Raw genomic sequence first — 14627 nt, forward strand, 5'->3', positions numbered from 1 at the left:
TTTTGCAGGTGTGCTCGGATTGAACTGACATATTTCGCGTCTGATGTTAGCTCTTTGCCCTTTGCATATCCATAAACCAGATCAGCAGGTACCCTCACCTCTCTCCCAAGACACATCAGATTTGGCGAAAGACCGGTGGCTTCGTGTGGCGTTGACCTGTAGGCCCCTGCCAGACATCCCAGGTATAAATCGCATTCGTCTTGGTTAACCAGGTAAGCCTTAATCATTTTGACCAGTGTTCTATTGAAACGCTCAGTTTGACCATTCCCTTTTGGATTTCTTGGAGTAGTGCGCGTTTTCCTTATTTCGAAGAGCTTGCACAAGGCTTGAAAAATGGAACTCTCGAAGGTTGACCCCATGTCTGTGTGAATTGACAACGGTGCACCCCATCTGGCTATAAACTCGTTTGCAATTTTTAAAGCGCAGTCATTGGCGCTCAGTGTCGGTACAGCAATTACTATTACATATTTGGTGAAATGGTCTGTAGCCACCATAATGTATCGGTTACCCCGTTCTGTTACTGGCAATGGTCCCAAAAAATCAATTGCTAAGGTGTCCCATGGTGTGCCACTTGGTAAATGGCCCATCGGAGCTTTTGCTTTCTTCTGTGGTTTCTTGTCGCATGCACAGGTATCACAAGCTTTGATGTATAATTTCAGGTCTTCATTCAGATTAAACCAGAAGAACTGGTGCAATATTTTTTGGAGGGTTTTCTTGATTCCGAGGTGCCCAGATATTACATTGTCATGTGCCAACCGCATCGACTCTTGCTTCAACTCAACTGGGACTATAATTTGAGTATATTGTCCTGTCCCGTTCTCTTTCTTGAAACGCTTACATAGCACCCCATCTTCAAGATACAGTTGTTCCCAGAGGGTCCAGTAGAATCTGGCAGCAGCACTTTCCCTTGCCATGTCACCAGCTGTTGGTCTCTCCCCTTTGATTTGTGCTTGTTTAATGATTTGGATGTCAGGATCCCTGTCTTGTATTTTGGACATTTCTTCTGGGGTAAATTGTTGGAACCTGGGTTTAACTGTACTTCTAGTGTCAACGGTCCTTAATTTTCCGATTTCCTTTTCAGCAAGCTGGGCCACCAAATCTTCAGACTTCATCATTTCTGCTCTTCGTCGACACTTCGAGCATGGACCACAGGGTAGAGGTTCACTGGTATCATTCTTGTCACATTCACAGTCTCTTGGTACTTCACACCTTGACAAGGCGTCGCAGTGTGGCTAATGTTTACCAGGTCTGTATTCAATCGAAAAATGGAATGCTGCTAATATTTCAATCCATCTGGCTATCTTTCCATTCGGCTCTTTCATACTAAACAACCACACTAGAGCCTGGTGATCTGATCTTACTATGAATTGTCTGCCCATCAAATACTGCCGGAATACTGAACAAAGTACACAACGGCGAGAAGCTCTCTCTCGGTTACACAGTAGTTTCTTTCAGCCTTGTTCAAACCACGACTGGCATATGCTATCACCCGTTCCTTATTGTCTTGCGTCTGAGACAGGACCGCGCCAATTCCAACGCCTGACGCGTCAACGTCAAGATAGAAGGTACCTCCATCGTTAAGAGGGTAGCTCATTACATTGGGACTTGTAAGTTGCCCTTTCAGTGCCTCAAATGCTTCTTGACAAGCCTCTGTCCTTTCAAATAGGGCATCTTTACGTGTCAGGTCTGTCAATGGTTTGGCAATTTTGCGAAGTTTTTCACAAAACGACGGTAATATGATGCTGTTGCGACAAATTGCTTCACCTGCTTTTGGTTAACAGGTTGTGGCCAGGATAGTATTTTGGATACATTCACTGGGTTTGGCCGAACACCGTCCTTGGAGACCACGTGCCCCAAGAAAACGACATCAGTCTTTAGAAGGTGACATTTGTCAGGACTTAGTTTCAAGCCAGCCTCTACTATCCTTTCCAAGACCTCATAAACCCTCTCAATGTTTTGCTGAAATGTCATTGCATAGACAATAATGTCATCCACATATATAAGACATGTTTGCCATTGCAGACCCTGAAGTACGAGCTCCATTGTTCGCTGAAAAGTGCTGCCACTGTTGTTCAGTCCGAACGGCATACGCGTCATTTCATAGAGTCCGTACTTGCAGGTAAATGCTGTCTTCGGGATATCCTCACTTTTCACAGGTATTTGAAAATACCCGCTTGTTAGGTCGAAACTGCTAAGGTAAGCAGAGCCTGCAATTGCATCAAGACAATCTTGAGTCCTTGGCAAAGGGAACCCATCAGGTTTGACCACCGCATTGAGCTTTCTGAAGTCTACACAGGGTCTGACAGCTCCAGACTTTTTCCTCACAAAGACAATTGGGCTGGCCCATGGAGACGTGCTTTTCTGTATAACCCCCTTTTTCAGAAGATCATCTATTGCAGATTTCTCCTCTTCTGCGAATGCGAGTGGCACGCGTCGTGGCCTCTGCTTGATCGGCTTAGCATCTCCAGTGTCAATTGAGTGTTCCGCAACATTGGTAAGGCATACATCCCATTCGTTCTTCGAAAATGCCTCACCAAATTTGCATAGAAGAGCTGCGACAGTACGCTGTTGTTCTTGGCTCTTTCCATCAACAGATTTTTCATAAAGGTCTTTTAGTTGAGCCGGTATTGGTTGATCCATATAATGATGCAGTTTTGTTTGCGTGCTGTTTACTTCAGAAACTTTTCTCAATTTGCCATGTTTTTGCTTTACTTTTTCAGGTTCTTCTTCAGCGATGACGCTAACAATTCTTTCAATCAGCTCCGCTCTACCGACATCAGCATTCTGCCTCAAGGTAACTTCAACATCCATCGGGTTCAAGACCCTGACCTTGCATGTCGACAGTTTATTGATATCAACAAGGGTGGAAGCCATGACCAACTGATATTTGTCCTTAAAGTTATTGCTAGGTTCCACTATGTATTCCGCAGCCATTAAGCAATCGTCTGATTCTTCTCTCTCTATGTAAACGTCCACCAGTGCTTCCGTTAATCCAGGGATTTTCACATCATCCGCCACTGTCACTCTTCTGGAGCATTTTCCTCTACCCACTTGAAAAACCGGGATCTCCTTACCATCTAACATGATCTTATTTTGGCTTAAAATGATGTCAGCCGGTCCCTGACCGCTACTAATCAGTATATCATATCCAAGTAGGGCTTCATCCTCGATGTCTGCCACAATCACTTCTTTAATAAGTTTGTGTGGCCCAAGTGATATTTCAAAACTCCCCTTTCCCACCTCAGGCACAGGAACACCCCCTGCACCTACTAAACATGCAGACCGCACCAACTTTGACTGCATGGTACTAGGTAGTTTGTCTTACTGGATATTACAGTTCGAGATGCCCCAGTATCCGCTGTAAAGATCAACTCCATCCCGTTAACCGTTCCATGAACGTATACTCCATCTGCTAGTGACCGCCTTAAATCTCTCAATGCTTCCCTTGGAGCTCCTTGCTCCTTTGTTATCTCCTTTGTTCGGCCTTCTTCTACTTGTATTTGGACCTCCCCTTGGCCGACAGGGCTGGTCCCTTGAAGTTTAAAGGTTTCTGCCTGTGTGTTTCTTGAGTACTTGCCTTTTGTTCTATTTTGTTGTCATCCTTCTCCGGACATTCACGCGCAAAATGTCCAAACTTGTGACAGCTAAAACATTCAACACCAGCCTTCTTCAGCTGATGCCCCTTATTATAAGCAGGTTGTTTATGCTCCAAATTATCGAGGCGCTTTAGTATTTCGTTCAAGAGCTCAGTTTGGTTAACATGTTTATTTGTATTTTGCGCAACTCTGTTGAAGTGCCTTTTGTCCTTCATGACTGTTTTGGTATGTGTTTCAGATGAGCCCCGTTGAGAAAACTAATCTTCTCGCACTACCCGAGCAAACTTCCTGCGGCGTTCTGAGTCTTGAGACTTTCTCACTTCGCTAAATGTAACGGCATAGTACACCGCCTTGTCAAGAGTCGATGGATCCTTGTGAAATTTAATTTCAAACCGTGCCTCCTCGTCACGTAACCCATCTAAAAATCTTCGCGCAAGATCTTCATCCCTAGTCTTTTTATCCCGACGTGCATGTGCCCTGTCATACAATTCTCGCAGATTGGCAGCATATTCTTCAACTGACTCCCCTTGCCGTTGATACCTGTGTGCAAACTTTGAAGCAAATGACTTCGCTGTTTCGATGACTCTGAAGCGGCTATTAAGCTCACCAATCAGCAGATTATAATTGTGCATCACATCTTGAGGGAGTTGAGTGAAGACAAATTGTGCTGCTTGACCTTCCAACCGAGGTAATAGCTGGTCTATTCTTGTGTCATCATCCCATCCGTAACGCATACCTATTGCCTCAAACCTCGAAATCCAAACCTGCCAATCTTTCTTCCCTGTGAATGGGGATATCTTCACATGATCTGGGTTCACTGTTCTGTATCCGTGCCGTTGATACTGACCTATACCACATGGCATTTGGCGATTCCAGCGACCTTGTACTTGACCTTGGTTGCACCGTTGGTCATATGGAACCCATCTATTCTGATTTCTGTCTCCATATGACCCATCAGCCCTCCCATAGAAAGGTGGAGCCATTGCTGGTAGGTTGGAGTCGCGCCCCATACCAGCATCGACAGGTACAGTGTTGGAGCGACCTTCCATAAGAGAGTGTTGTCCAGGGGGCTGTAAGTTATTCTCACCATATTCTTGTGATTGGATTTTTGTCTGCTTATTTTCTTTCAAGCACTGAAGCTCTTTGACCAAGTCCTTGATAATTAGCGTCAAGCTGTCTATTTTCTCTTTGCTACATTGACTTGGACAGTTGGTTTCTCCTGATGAAGGATAATCACTATCGCCAGACGCTTGCGACACAATGTCCAATTCGGAACAATCATTTCCAAACGATACATTTTCACTACAAAGTTGTGTCTCCGCTTCACAATACCTTCTGTCCCCAGCAGTCCTGAAAACAATTTCACGATCACAATCGTCATCCATGGTTGTTGTACCAGACTAGGTCCGGATCACTGGATCTGTTGTAGTTTTAAAGACAGATCCCACTTCTGACACCAAAAGATGTTGCGAGTCGGCCTTGACCTTCGCCTTCAGGGGTGACTGGTCTTTGTCAGGCTTGGCCTTCGCCTTCAGGGGTGACTGGCCTTCGTCATCCGTTAGTACTTTTTGGTGATTGTGAATTGTTTTCTGTGTAATTATGAGTGAGTGAGTGATTACTGTTGTTAGCGACTCCAACTTAAAGGATTAAAGACGACAAATAGTTTGAAAACAGTTGAGATTTTTAATGAAGAAAACTCGTTAAGATATGGCGATAATAGTATAATAAAACGTTTACACAGTTTAGTGAAGTGTAGCCTATCAAAACGTACTATTATCGAAAAGAGACTAATTGGCTCAAAGTGCGTTACAGAAATTATGATCAAATATATTCAATTCATTAAAGTATATTATAATAATATATATTTATTTAATATTGTTTATATTACTATCTATAAGTTACTAATTAAATAATAAGTTTGAAATACGCGCACCATTTTGCTAAGTTTTAATTTAGAAGTTCTAGTTTTAAAGAAAACCGAGATGGAGTTCAGGCTCTTTTAGAAATGTTGGAGTCCAGAATGAACGCGCTCGGGCTATTTATACTCGTCACGGTGCCACATTGTGGCATGCCACATGCCACACACCCCAATGTGGCACCACATTGTGTCGTGCCACAATTTTTGTGGGACGCCACAGCTCTTGTGGCATGACTAAGCAAATCGATACTAATGTGGCAGCTAGGTGCGCGTCGTTTACAATAGCATTTCAAAGGCCAATGTATTATTTTCTCGTAAAAACAACATGTTTACAAATAAATGGGTTCAAATTACACATGATAAGTTAATTTAGCGTTTTGAAGACGAACCTCAACTCGTTTGCTGGAGAAAAACATACTTTCGCTACTTAGCCGATATTGACAGTTAAAACAAGATGGCTGCCACGAAAATGTTGGAAAGAACGCTAAAACAATATTAACAAATTACATCATCACAAAGTATTTAAAATGAACCCTACTGCGCTGTTATGTAGATAAGTATACATTGTGTTGAAAAACACTAAAATTTTACAACAAAATCGTCCATGAGTTTGGAATCGAGCGTAACATAGTTCAAGAAAAAATGCATGGATACGAAGATCCATTACATAGCTTAAAGTTATGATAGTGGAAATACAACAGGCAAACCTAAATATAACTTGCAAACATATGCATTAAGTATGTTGTTCAGTGATTATTAGAAACGACTACATAATTCTTGTGGTTCAGCCAGTGCAAACCAACGGAAGTAAGTTCAACTCAAGTCAATACAAGGTAAGTGATTTTGATCATGTTAAAACCAATAATGCTTGTTTGAGTTTTCACTGTCGTCATATTTGAGTTTCCACTCTCAACAATATTTACAAAATGATACATAAAACATCGTTCATCTTATCTCAGTTATTCATCGAATGATATTTTATTTTCTCGCCATCAGTGTTTCTGTGACGCGCGCGTTGTTTTGTTTTTCAGATGGAATGATAGAGGAAAATATCCGGCTGAAAGGAATACTTTTGTGCTGCATTTGCAGGACCAATCACGTGAACATTCTCTTCTTGCCATGTACACACCTCAAAGTGTGTCTTGAGTGTTCGAGAAATCTTCGTAGTTGTCCTCTTTGTAAGAGGGGAATTAAAGACAAAATCCGCACATACATGCTTTAATTTTGAAATATGGGACTTTACTAAAATCCGTTTGCCGTTGATATGTGTTTATAAGACTCAATTTAGCGATCTTCAGAGATCGTAGAAAATTTTAATAAAGGTAAAATGTAAAACGTGCCATGAACCAGCTTTGAAACACGGCTGATTTGGGTGGAGAAACAAGTCAATGTTTATTTGTTAGCTCTCAGGAAACAGATATGTACATCCTTAAGGCGACACTAGGTCAGTGGTGTCTTGGGTTTACAAAATGCAGTGACACCCTCAAGGAAGTAAATATTTACATAATATTGCCTTATGATTTGTGTGCATTTTATTTTAAACATTGATTATTCTGTGTTTTTATTGGTGGGATTTTAATGTTACGATTCTTTGTTATAACGTCATTTGTATCTTAGCATGTAGATTATTGAAACACATGGTATGGTATTCAAGCTGCAACCATAGCAAACGCTTTGATTTGTAAAAAGGAGTATAATATATTTTGAGATACATTAGTTTTTGTTAGGGGAATTGTTTACAAACCGCCGAATCTAATCCACATACATGCCATATTTGCATACCAATGTTATGCTCTTGGTAGATCATCTTTGTATGACAATTTATGCATCAAAGCAGTTTGTCTTTGATGTAAAAACAATATCTTTAAAGCAACAATATAATTTAGAATACCGACATTAATCGTAGACGAGCACGCGATATATTGTATAGATGTTGTGGACTTGACTCGTTTGCATATTGTAGTACGATGTAGACGGAGATTGTATTGTTTTTACATGTAAACACTGTACTGTGCTAATGCAACTGAACCAAATAATATGTATTGCACAAGTTTACAGCCGTAAATATATAAATGTATTTTCGTGATTTAAGAAATTCATTTGCATATTCGCGATTGGTTTTTTCTGTTGATAGTTCTGATTTACAGGTTATAAAAATGCATTTAAATATTCACATTGAACGCTAGTTCGTGATTGTGTTGACATCGCCCTGGCTTGTTTAGGTATATGGTGAACTCGGACAAGTAAACTATCAAAACAGGATATATATTAATATAATAACATACTGGATAAAACTTTTAAGAACACAAGATAATACATTTAACAAAAAGGTTTATTTGACTATGCTTAATTTTAGTATTGAGTATGCACCCAAGAAAAATTGATGCATATTATTAAAAGATCTACAAAGTAATTTGGGATTTTATTCTGCTTGGCTTTTCCAAGATGTTGAAAATGAAAATGCAATCATAGCGGTCGTAATGCAAAGATTGAGCTACATGTTTGTAAAGAATTGGAAAGAGAGACTTCAAATTTCTTCTAGTGCACATTTTTATCAATATATCGCTTATTTTTAATTTCAACCGTACCTTAATAACTTAATGTATGTTATGTTAAACAATTTTGTATTAGTTTATCAAAACTAGTATATCATCACATTAATTAAATATTGAGACAGGTAAATAGACCTACGTCAATGCCATTAGATCAAATAAATAGTAATATTTGTAATAAACTCGAAGACGGGTTTCTATTTATTCTTGAATGTAAATTATAGACGGAACTAAAAACAAAATAATCCAATGTATTACAGACAGAGACCAAATATGTACACTATATATACAGCTTATAACATCAACTAATGAAATATTAATGTATTACTCATTTAAGTTCGATCGCATACCTGTGTAGCATCTATTTAATGTATTTAAATGTGTTTTGTACCGCGATCGGGTTGTAATTTTAAATGTATTTATTAGGTACTGCACTTTCAAACGCTATGTTTATATCTCACTACGAAAGAAATAACAACTGAACAAAAGTTGTCTTTATCTTTTCAATAAAGTTTTCGTGCCATTTCTAAATGTCTTTTACGACAATATGGCTGTATTTTACGCATTGAAATGCATATAATTTAAGCTAGTATGTCAGTTTTAACCATGACTATAACTGCTGTACTTTTATATAGCATGTTACATGACGTTTGGATCAACTATTTTTTTTATTTCGTAGGTGGTCTGAACAAGGCTTATGAAATACTTATTAATTAAAATCCAACGTCGTCATTTCAATGTTGTTTTGCGTATTTGTTTAGCTACAAACACCGTTTCATAGTATCAGTTTAATCAAATATTTTAATGTGACCAGAGCCTATATATTTTCGTTTCTTATAAGGCCAGCAAAGGCTAATTCATATGCTATTGTTACATGCATGAGTAAAAATTGACATGTTTTTTATTACAGCTGACTGTACAATAGTTTCATATACGAAAACAATTTTATTATGTTCACGTATTGTTATATTACTCTCAAATATGTAAAATCTGCTCTATTTATATATTAGTATCATACGCATGTGTCTTGTGAATCGCATTTTGTTACTTCGTGTAAGTACAAAGTATTATTGTTTTTACAATTGAAGACCGAATAAATGTAAAATACAGTTGATTTGATATATTGCGGTAACTAGTTAATTTGATTACAATTCAACGTAATTAGACATATTCTATTTCATATTTACTATCGACAGTTATTCATTTAATAGTCTATTTAATAATACACGTATGTATTGTTTCAATGAAACTTATAATTACTTTGAATATAATCATTAATTATACACTGTGCATAACCACATTTAGAACACAAGACGGGAGGTCGATGTGTATTTAATCGCGGGTTATTTACTGAGTGGTGTATAACACGTGGTTTTTGATATTCCATTGGTAATATATTTCTGAAATTTTGATAACGTCGAGGTTGATTTGCATTTAGGTACGGTCATATGGAACGATCGTATATTGATCTTGTAATAGATATTTCTGATCATTATTATTTCCGCGGGGGCGTATTTGTTACTGGATTTAATTGTAGAGCATTACTTTCCTTGGTTTTTATATCAGATTTAAATTCTTTAATTTCTTCTTTAAGAGTTTGAAATTTGGTGTCAATTGAATTTACCGAAAATGAAGTTGTCATGTCACAAAGTTTACAGCATTTTGAAAATTCCGATAGGGAATTCGGTTGTCTTAATATGACATATTTTTTTATATTGTCTCTTAATCCATTGATTAATAGACTTACTAGTACCTTTTCATCTAGTCCTTGAATATCAGTGGAAATTTGTAATGCTCTTGCAATGTAATTATCACATGATTCCGTATCTTTTTGTTTAATAGCAATTAAATTGAAATCTATTTCTTTGGTTTGAAAACGTTGTACGAGAGCTTGCTTAAGTTCCTTATAATTTGATTTTATTTGTTTTGATAAATTATTATAGAAAGATTCCGCCCTATCGCACAAAATAAAATGGTAATACATATGCGAATTCATATCTGTCAATATCATTCATACAACAGAATTTCTCAAATTTTGTTAAGCTATCATATTCTTTACCCGTAAAGCATGTTAACCTAATAATATTAGATCTAAACATTCTACCTCCTAATGAGGTCTTCGCCGCTCGGACACCGGTGGCTGTTGGTAATTGTTGTGTGTACGTCACGGGCCTGGGTTCTTTTTTCGGGCGCCGTTGGCGTTTGGCTTTGTAACAAACTGGTGTTTGTAAATAAAGTTTTGACTCACTTTTTGTCCTGGAAGGTTGAATTTCTGGTTGACCCGTCGATTTCTGTGATGTTTGTGATATGGTTGCTTCAGTCTCTGGGGTGGCTGGTGGTGAGAGCTTGATTTGGCTGTCCTGATTAGAATGTAAATGTTTGTAAGACATTGTAAAACTTCATTGTAGATTATTGTTTGTATATAATGTTTTTTAGAATGTTTAATTCACCCAAAATCGTATTTTTCACCAGATTATTGTCCGTAGGTTTCTACGGATTCGGGATCATTGGATGAATATATATAATATTATGTATATAGGTATTGGCATGAAGTATCATTGTATTTTAACACGTATTTGCTAGGAATTACGCTGGACTAAATATACTTCAAGATACGAATTTCATACATATTCAATTTATTTCTAGGCAGCGTTTTCTGAGACAAGAATCCTATCATGACACAAATCTTCCAAAAGCAATGATTGCACCTTATGTACTTAAACATGTACTTTAACATGATAATACCTCCACTAACGCAGCTTTTCCAGCTTCCAAAAACATGGTGGACATCCCAGTTCCCTACTGAAAGGCAGTAACAGATAAAGAAGCATTTTTGAAGTATGTAAAACTATCAAACACTCAGGTAACTAGCTTTCGTATAATGGTATGATTGAAGTATTTGAACGGAATTACACACGCTTTATGGTAAAAGGAGATATGTCATGCTTTTTAAATCCGCTAAAAACCTTTTATTTATCGAATTTTGTCCATATAAAACATTATCGCACCTCACTTCGATTTAATAACGGTGTTATTAGCGAGAACGAACATGAAAAAGTCGCGAAGTTTCGTTCATTCCGAGCTACTCGCCATTTTCATATAAACCGGGAGTGACGTAGGAAGATCCCAAGTTCATTCGCCCTCAGGAACAAACCGGCGTTATAGCGCTTCAGATGTGATATTATTCGCAATTTTAGTAAGAAAAATTGAGGATAATTTATGAAAGGGCACTATTGCGCGCACTGTCATATTATCTCTGTTGCAAATTTTCAAATATAACACATTACATGTATTTTCATTTAAAGCACTGTTCCAATAATAAGTAAAACTAGTTTCAGTGTGATTTTTTAAATAAATTTATGGACTTCAAGTACAAATTCCGGTATAATAATGTGAAGAAATCAAAACCTATGGCGTGGTGTTAGTGCAAGGGGGCAGGGTGGGGCCTTGGTGCGACAGGTGCCCTCAAGTTTACAAATTCCAAATCCAGGCAGTGGATTTTCAACGCCCGGAAGTCCTTTGGAAAATGGCTGTTTATACTAGACTCTCTTACGCCGTTCCGCTCGCAGCTGTCCTTCGAAGCCTGTGCACTTAAGCGCGACCACAAACTTACATCGACCTGGGTTGCTGGTGGTAACATCTACGGGTTAATGGTGCTGAACGGCCATGAACGGAAAGTCCAGATTAAAGACCTCGATGCCATTGATGCCATCCGCAATGGTATGAAACCGTCGTATCCTCCCCCGGCTCTTCCATAAACTATCATATACCCCCATCTGGGTACCGGACGTGTAAGCCAATGACGAACTTATTTTTGACTTCAACATGTAAACCTCAATGCTACTTCTTAACCCTGTCCTTAGCACACAGTTAATTACTGAAATATATCGTCCTGGTTTTATGAAGACCACATATTTCCATTTTTAATTAGAAAATGTCCCTATAATTAATTACTGAAACGCTTTTAAGTATAATATTTATGTATTTTATGCAATCTATTGCCGTTTCTATCTATAAACACGACACGTCATGTAAGCGCTTTAAATTTCCGTCATCGTGCAATGTTATGTACACAAATAACTCAGTTAAACACGACTTTGATATTTGGCCATTTAACCGGATGACTGCGTGTGAACGTTAACAATAATAGCCAGAGGCTCTGAATAGCACTGTTTTTATTAAAACATGTTTGTCCATTCAGTAATATTGGGGCTTTCGTATTCGTATAAATTTCGAAATTTACCTGCGCGTTGAAATCTTTCGGTCATACGCACCAGGTTTACCGCTGTTGCAATCAGTGTATACTACCTGTAAAACTAGCTGCGCTTACAGTATTTATTCAAAATGTCTATCGAGATATTGTTTGTTTAAACACTCAGATATCAATGATTAAAAGTAATGCTGTTTGTAATTTCACTCATTGGCTATCAATACCCCTGTGGTTTGACAATGAAAATAAGCTTCTTCACGAAATTCACGATTCAGAATATAATCCGAAGTATTATATGGAAGTTTTCCATCTTAGATTTTGCGTTGCTGTAGTTTGTTTTAAACATGAGCGCCTTTTGATTATCTTTTCCGTTATCACTGATTCAAAATGTACAATTGTATTCATTGTACTGTTTTGTTTCTTTTTTCTTTTTTCGTCTTTTCTTTTTGTTCTGCTATGCAAACTATCTTTTATTGTATTTTCTTTTATAATGCTTAATGTACCAGATTGCTCCACTTGTGTTGTTTTCCCACACCCGGTCTCTTACTCTTATTTAAAGGTCCCCATTGTGTTGATGGTTTTACTTATGGTGTATCTTTACCCACATGGATGATTGACATAACGCAATATCGATCAACAATTGGGGGCTTTTATATATGTTTGCAGCGATATCTTACAACTTACATTAAACATGTGCATCAATGGAAATACATGTATCGTAACATAATAACATATATTTTCAGTGTTATATCAAAGAGTTTGCATCTGTTCAGGGGGCGTTATATTTATGTACGCATCGTTTCACTTTATATACGTGCTTAATGAAGTACAAAATGTATACCATTATCAGCACCGTCCTTTTACATTGGCAGATCTAAACTCAATTACTTTACATGTTCGTGTGGACGACCTTGCATGTACTCTATCCACCATTAAGTACACAATATTATTGCTATTGTTACTGTTGGGTGACATTGCACTCAATCCTGGGCCATCTCATGTAACCCCTCAAGCATGCAGCCTGTCAATATTACATCAAAACATAATAAGTATTCGAAACAAGTTTGAATATATTCGGGACAATTTCTTAGATTTCGACATAATATGCTTTACAGAAACGAAACTGTCAGGTGACATCATTAACGAAAGTCTATCCTTAGAAGGTCATGATTGTATTTTTCGAAAAGATAATACTAATCATTCAGGGGGCTTATTGACGTATGTTTCGTCATCATTTCGACCCACCCGATTATTTAACCTAGAAATAATCTTACCAGAATCTATATGGATAAAAAGTTTCGACAACTCCAAGTCATTTTTAATTTGAAATGTGTATCGTGCTCCTAATACTGCTTCTGAATTTTGGGATTGATTTGAAACATGCCTTGATCAAGCATATGGCCTTTGTAACAATATAATTATTGTTGGCGATATTAACGAAAACCAATTAAATCCCTCCAACCACAAATTTAAAGATATTCTTTGTTTAAATAACTTATCTAACGTAATTATCGAACCAACCAGAGTGACCGAATGTACTAGTACACTAATAGACCCCATTGCTATAACAAACACATTGCAGCATTTACATTCAGGAATTTTTGAAACTGATGAATCAATAAGTGATTATTTTGGTACATACATATATATTAATATTGACTTACCCAAAAATGCTCCTTACCAAAGAAAAATATGGCGCTACCAGTATGCGAAGTTTAGGGAGCTTAATGCTGCAATAACGTCATACGACTGGTCTTTTTTACAGACGGGTGTTCTAAACCAAATTGTACTCAGATTTACAAATGTATTTCTTCAATAAGCTTCCCAGTTTATTCCGTCTTCCGATGTCACGATTCGACCAAACGATCGTCCTTGGTATAATTTATCAATATGTAAAACATCCCGCCATAGGGACAGACAAAAGCGTGTTGCTATCAAATCTGGTAAAGTTTCTGATTGGTCAGCATATTAACATGTACGAAACAAAGTCAATAATATGAAAAAAACATGCTAAAGAATGCTTCTTCAATACTCTTGAAATTGGGCTTGCCGATTGAAGAAAATCTTATCCACGCCAATATTGGAAAACGGTAAAAATGCTAGTTAAAGAAAATGCAAATATGTTTAATAGTATCCCTCCGCTGGTGAACCCAGATGAATCGTATTCGGTAACTGACATTGAAAAGGCCAATACATTAAATAATTATTTTGTATCAATATCTACAATTGATGATCGCGATCATGACGTACCACAATTACACCGAAAAACACGTGACACGTTTGACGACATTTTTATTTCTGAACAAGACGTGATCGATGTTCTAGGCAATTTAGACATTAAACAAGCTAAT

The 14627-nt window shown here is 37.6% G+C and overlaps 1 protein-coding gene across 2 annotated transcripts in view; it reads left to right on the forward strand.

Annotated features, from left to right (window-relative positions):
* Nucleotides 1-9118, forward strand: part of LOC127851097 (uncharacterized) — a 48145-nt gene extending 39027 nt beyond the window's left edge. For both annotated transcript variants that reach the window (XR_008035663.1, XM_052384619.1), the window contains one exon: nt 6546-9118. The gene's annotated coding sequence lies outside the window, so the exon portion shown is untranslated. The remainder of the gene's footprint in view (nt 1-6545) is intronic.
* Nucleotides 9119-14627: the final 5509 nt, after the last annotated feature.

This window comes from Dreissena polymorpha, chromosome 11, assembly GCF_020536995.1.
Source record: "Dreissena polymorpha isolate Duluth1 chromosome 11, UMN_Dpol_1.0, whole genome shotgun sequence".
NCBI classification, from domain to species: domain Eukaryota; kingdom Metazoa; phylum Mollusca; class Bivalvia; order Myida; family Dreissenidae; genus Dreissena; species Dreissena polymorpha.